Source organism: Panthera tigris, chromosome E2, assembly GCF_018350195.1.
Source record: "Panthera tigris isolate Pti1 chromosome E2, P.tigris_Pti1_mat1.1, whole genome shotgun sequence".
NCBI lineage: Eukaryota > Metazoa > Chordata > Mammalia > Carnivora > Felidae > Panthera > Panthera tigris.
In genome coordinates, this window is record NC_056674.1 from 26,906,813 (window position 1) to 26,913,781 (window position 6,969).

The 6,969-nt window shown below is 42.2% G+C and overlaps 1 pseudogene; it reads right to left on the reverse strand.

Annotated features, from left to right (window-relative positions):
* Nucleotides 1-1,091: 1,091 nt before the first annotated feature.
* Nucleotides 1,092-4,028, reverse strand: LOC122233999 (annotated as a pseudogene).
* Nucleotides 4,029-6,969: the final 2,941 nt, after the last annotated feature.

Here is a 6,969-nt window from a genome sequence, read left to right on the forward strand (position 1 = left end):
ACAGTTCAGGCCCTTGAAGACCCTCAGTTTTGTCACATCCCTTCTCTCCTGCCTGAGCCACTGACTACAGTTCCCTCTCCTCATCTGCTTTGTAACACCCCTGGATAGAATTCTGGATTCTTGACTCATCCATCCATCCATCCACTCATTCAGTTGAACAAGTTTTGAGCACCTTTAATGGATCAGGCACCGTTCCATGTCTTGGAAACACAAAAACACATAGACTAGAGTCCCTGCCTTCTTTAACACAATTTTGGGTGGCAGACCATGGACAAGACTACAAATAAATGAAAAAGATAAATAAGCAAGACTATGGCAAGTGTCTTCACGGACAGTCCCAGCAGGAGGACATGGAGGAGGTAAGGGCAACTTTAGACAGCAAGACTGGGCTACATCTTTCTGTGGGATGACTTGGTTTTAGGGGGCTGAATGGACTTCTGGTGCCACACTAATGGGGCCCAAGTATGGTATGAGTTTCCTGGGTGCTTCTGCCCTGCAGACACTTCTTTCTCCCCTAGGTCTGTCAGTCAGGAATCCTTAGGAAGGGAGTTAGCAGCCAGGCTTAGTAAAACCTAGTGGAATAGGCAAGGCTGCTAATTTAGCTCCATCTGTTCCTGTCCAGGATGGAGCGCTGGCTCATCCTACCCTTCCTGGGGGACCTTTCTCTCTGGTTCCAGAAATTGTCCTTGGCACCTGCCTACCAGGTCTCTTGTCAATGAAGCAAAAGATTAGCCTCCAACTTCATTGTGTCACTTGTCCAAGTGAGCCTCATACCTCTCCTTCCCCCGAGGTTCATCTATGTGTTTCTTTTTTTCTTTTTTTTTTTTTTTACTGTATATTTGTTTTTGAAAGAGAGTGAGAGAGAAAGAGCAGGGGAGGGGCAGAGAGAGGGGACAGAGGATCTGCAGCAGGCTCTACACTGACAGCAGAGAGCCTAACACAGGCTCAAACACACAAACCATGAGATCATGACCTGAGTGGAAGTCAAGAGTTGGACGTTTAACTGAGCCACTCATCTTTTGTTTCCAGGTCTCATTTTGTAACTGTCTCTGCTGACCTTTTACTAGGATGTATTTGTGAGCACATTTTGTTTATCCCCTGGGGCCCTGGGATCCAAAGGGATTTGGGGGTGGCTCTGTCACAGAGGGAAGTTCTCTGGGGTTCTTGTTGATTTTACCTTTTTTGGAAGCCTGTGAAATAATAAGAAATGAATACAGGCATACTTTGGAGATATTGTGGGTTCAGTTCCAGACACCACAATAAAGTAAATATCACAATAAAGTAAGCCAAATGAATTTTTTGGTTTTCCAGCTCACATAAAAGTTACATTTACACTATATAGTAGCCTATTAAGTGTGAAATAGCATTACGTCTAAAATAACAATATATATTCTTGAATTCAAGAATACTTTATATAAAGCACTTATATAACTCAACACCAAAAAATCAATCTGATTAAAAAATGGGCAAAGGATATGAATAGACATTTTTCCAAAGAAGGCATGCAGATGGCCAACAGACACATGAGAAGATGCTCAACATCACTAATCACCAGGGAAATGATCATAAAAACTACAATGACATATCACCTTACACCTGTCAGAATGGCTAAACTGAAAGAGACAAGAAATAAAAAGTGTTGACAAGAATGTAGAGAAAAAGGAACACTTGTGCTCTATTGGTGAGAATGTAAATTGGTGAAATCACTGGGGAGAACAGTATGGAGGTTCGTCAATAATAAAAATTAGAAATACTATATGATCCAAAAAATTCACTACTGGGTATTTACCCAAAGAAAATGAAAACACTTTCAGCAAGTTGTAATTATTTTTCTGGTAGATTTTGCCTCGGTGTTGATGGCTGCTGACTGATCAGGGTGGTGGCTACTGAAGGTTGAGGTGACTGTGATAACTTCTTAAAAGAAGACAAGAATGAAGTTTGCCACATTGTTTAACTCTTCCTTTCACAAATGATTTCTCTGTAACCTGTGATGCTGATTGGTAGCATTTTACCCACAGTAGAACTTCTTTCAGAGTTGGAGTCAATTCAAACTCTGGTGTAGCTTTATCAACTAAGTTTATGTAATATTCTGAATCCTCTGTTGTCATTTCAACAATCAATATTCACAGGATCTTTGCCAGGAGTAGATGCTATCTCAAGAAACCACTTTCTTGCTCATTTAAGAAGCAACTCCTCATCCATTAAAGATTGATCATGAAATTTCAGTGATTCAGTCCCACCTCTGAACTCCACTTCTTTTTTTCTTTAATGTTTATTTATTCTTGAGAAAGAGAGAGAGAAAGAGAGACAGAGTGTGAGTGGGGGAGGGTCAGAGAGAGAGAGAGAGAGAGAGAGGGAGACACAGAATCCAAAGCAGGCTCCAGGCTCTGAGCTGTCAGCACAGAGCCTGGCGCGGGGCTCAAACTCATGAACTGCATGAGATCATGGCCTGAGCCGAAGTCAGACACTTAACTGACTGAGCCACCCAGGTGACCCTGAGCTCCACTTCTGATTCTAGTTCTCTCACTGTTTCCACCACATCTGCAGATACTTCCTCCCCTGAAGTCTTGAACCCCTCAAAGTTATCTGTGAGGGTTGGAATCAACTGCTTCCAAACACCTGTTAATGTTGATATTTTGACCTCTTCCCATGAACCATGAATGCTCTTGATGGCATTTAGAATGGTGAATCTTTTCCAGAAGGTTTTCAACATACTTTGCCCAGACCCATCAGAGGAATCACTATCTATGGCATCTATAGCCTTGAGAAATGTATTTTTTTAACATTTATTTATTATTGAGAGACAGAGAGACACAGAGTATGAGCAAGGGAGGGACAGAGAGAGTAGGAGAGACATAGAATCTGAAGCAGGCACCAGGCTCTGAGCTGTCAGCAGAGAACCCGATGCGGGGCTCGAACTCACAAACCGTGAGATCATGACCTGAGCTGAAGTTGGACGCCTGACTGAGCCACCCAGGTGCCCCTGTATTCCTTAAATAATAAGGCTTGGAAGTTGAAATTACTCTTTGATCCATGGGCTGCAGAACGGATGTTGTGTTAGCAGACATGAAAACAACATTAATTTCATTGTCCATCTACACCAAAGCTCTTGGATGACCAGATGCATGGTCAAAGAGCAGTTATATTTGAAAAGGAATCCTTTTTCCTGAGCATCAGTTCTCAACAGAGGGCTTAAAATATTCAGTAAACCATGTTGTAAACAGATGTGCTGTCATCCAGGCTTTGTTGCTGCATTTATACAGCACAGGCAGAGTAGATTCAGCATAATTCTTAAGGGCCTTAGGATTTTTGAAATGATAAATGAGCACTGACTTCAACTTATAGTCACCAGCTGCATTAGCTTCTAACAAGAGAGTCAGCCTGTCCTTGAAGCTTTAAAGCCAGGCATTGACTTATCCTCTCTAGCTATGAAAGTTCTAGATGGCATCTTCTTCCAATAGAAGGCTGTTTTGTCTACATTGAAAACCTGTTGTTTACTGTACCCACCTTCATTAATTATCTTAGATCTTCTGGACAACTTGCTGCAGCTTCTATATTAGCACTTGCTGCTTCACCTTGTCCTTTGATATTATGGAGACGGCCTCTTTCCTTAAACCATATGAACCAGCCTCTGCTAGCTTCTAACATTTCTTTTGCAGCTTCCTCACCTCTCTCAGCCTTCACAGAATTGAAGAGAGTCAGGGTTTTGCTCTGGATTAGGCTTTGGCTTCAGGGAATGTTGTAACTTGTTTGATCTTCTATCCAGACCAAGAAAACTTACCTCATATCAGCAATACAGCTGTTTCTCTTTCTGATCATTCATGCGTCCACTGGGGTAGCACTTTTCATTTCCTCCAAGAACTTTTCCTTTGCATTCATTTACAATTTGGCTAACTGGACAAGAGGCCCAGGTTTCAGCCTGTCTTGGCTTTAGACACACCTCCCTCACTAAGCTTAATCATTTTTAATTTTAGACTTAAAGTGAGAGACATGTGACTTTTCCTTTCATTTGAACACTTAGATGCCATTGTAGGGTTATTAAATTGGCCTAATTTCAATGATATTGTGTTTGGGAACAGGAAGCCCCAGGAACAGGGAGAGATACAGGAATGGTCAGCTGGTAGATCAGTCAGAACACACACAAAATTCATTGCTTAAATTCATGGTCTTACACGGATGCCCCTAAACAATTACAATAGTAACATCAAAGATCACTGACCACAGATCACCATAGCAAACATAATAACAATAAAAACGTTTGGAATATTGTGACAATTACCAAAATGTGACACAGAGACATTAGGTGAGCAAATGCTGTTGGAAAAATGGTGCTGATAGACTTGCACAATGCCACAAAGCTTCCATTAGTAAAAAATGCAGTATTTCCAAAGAGCGATAAAGTGAGGCCAATAAAATGAGATATGCATATATATTGGCCTCTGTCCCCAGCTTCTGACACAGGACTCCTAAACCCTTGCAAAGAGAGATGTTAGGAAAATCTTTTGTTCTTACATTTAGTCTTTGGCTCCAGTTCCTGACACAGAGCTCCTAAATCCCTTGGAACTTCCTGAGCGATAAGAGAGTCATTTGTTCTAATAGGTGACTCTTGGTGAACTCCTGGATGTAAGGGGTCAGAAGTAAGCCATGATTAGAAGCTTGAAATGTTCAATCTTCCCCCACACACCCCATTCCCAATTCTCCAGTGAGGACAGAGGAAAGGAGGGCTGAAAACAGAGTTAATGATCAGGCATGCCTACATGTTGAAGCCTCCATAAAAATCCCGACAGTATGGGGTTCAGAGAGCTCATGTGTTGGTGGACCATTTTCCTTCCTGGAGGGTGATGTACCTCAACTATACAGAAATGAAAGCTCCCATGTTCAGGACCCTCCTAGACTTTGCCCTATGTATCTCTTCATCTGGCTGTTCAGCTATGTCCTTTATCATATCCTTTATTATATTATAAACTGGCAAATGTAAGTGTTTCCTTGAGTTCTGTGAGTTGTTCTAGTAAATAATTGAATCCAAGGTGAGGGGTTTGGTTTATGGGACTTCGAATTAGTAGCCAAATTGGACAGAGGTTGTGGGTAATCTAGGGACATATCACTGGTCATTTGCATCTGAAGTCAGGGGCATCCTTGTGGGACTGAATCCTTAGCCCGTAGGGTCTGCTCTGCACGAACTTCAGTTAATGTCTGAATTGAATTGAATTGTAGGATACTCAGCTGGTGACAATTGCTTAGTGGGGGACCCCCCCCCCACCCCTCACCGCCAACTGGTGACCAGAAGTGTCAGAAATGTAGTGTTCTGTATGAGTAGTAAAGGCGAGACACAGGGGAGAAATGAATTCTCCTTTACAGAAACTTCCCAACCTTCCACAAAATGTTCTTCACTCTGTGGGTCCAAGTTAATGGATGCTGCTGTCTCCCATCCCTCCAACCCCACTCCAGTTAGGACAATCAGACTGATGTTGCCCAGTAAGATTGTACTCAGGGGTTTGAATGTGTGAAACCATGAGCTAAAAACATCGATTTATCTGCAAAAGCCCAAACTGTATCCAACCAAGTCAGATTTTTTTTCTCTTTATAGATTTATGTACTGTGCCAAGGTAATTTTATTCTTTCTAACATCAGGAAAAGACCCTAATACCCATTGAGCCAGTTTGAACTTAAAATGAACTTAAAATTGTCTGAAGCTTTTGGATCAGATTCTCAAAATACTCTCTGAAATGAATCCAAACAACCACTGCCGCTGGGCTGCCCAGACTGGTTTACTAGCATCACTGCTGATCCTGTGCCCTTTGCCTGCTGCCTGTGCGTTTTGCAAGTGTTGCTTTGCAAGGTTTTCCAAGGAACAGTGAGGGGCTGGATCGTCACAGCACCAATCCTAAGCTGGTCCGCACTGGAGAATATCATAGGTCGAGATAGGTTGGGCACCCTATGCCACCTTCTTCATGCTACCGTTGGGGCCAGGAGGTCCAGAGAAGTCAGGGCCCTCCTGTCTTCTGTACCTCAGACTGGTGCATTTGTTGGGTCCTCTTCCATCCCAGTAGTTCTCAACCTCAGCTACACATCAGAATCATACAGAAGCAAAGAACCCTTCTGACCAGAGAGGATATTTGTTGTCCCAGCCCAACCCAGAAGAGACTACACCTCCCACTGAACCCGGCCAAGCCAAGAGCTGGGTGGGAGGTGGGCTCAACAGGTCTGTTAAGCCCAGAACTGCATATGGTGAACCTGGGCTCCCTCCAGTTCCTCCCATCCCAAATACCAATTCCATTTCCCCAACTATAACATGAAGGTCTTGGTCTAACTTATTGTAGCAGCTGCACAGTTCTTTGATTACTAGAAAAGCCAGTAATTTTACTGGAAAGACCAGTAAAGTCATGTGAGTTCAGGTTCCTCAACTGTCTTATTCCTTTGGCATCTCCAGTGCCTACACAGTATCTGGCACATAGTGGCACACAATAAATATTTGTGGAAGAGTAAATGAGTGAGTGAATGAATGAATGAATGAATGAGTATACAATACATACATAAGAACAACAATTTCCCAGACATAAGAACATCTGGACTAGATTCTCCTCCCTGCTTTGTAGTTCTTATATAGATATGAATTTGTGTATTTAGGAAGGAACTGGTATAATACTGCTTAAAGTCAGATTCTGATTCGACTATATTCTAACCATTTGATCTTGTAGGTTATTTCGCTTGCCTGAGTTTCAGTTTCTGTATGTGTAAAATGGGAAAATAGTCCCTATATCACAGCGTGTGAAAAACCCTTGGCACAGTGCCTGACACATGGCAGACACTCACATGTTAGCTATTGTCAGTATTAATAGGAAGCTTTGTTTCCATGTATGCCTATCTATACCGGTATCTATTTTTATACTCATTTAACAGCCATGAAGTTCAGGGTTAAATAATTATTGTGTTTATCCTACAAATACTACTGTCTTTGGCCCCCTTTAT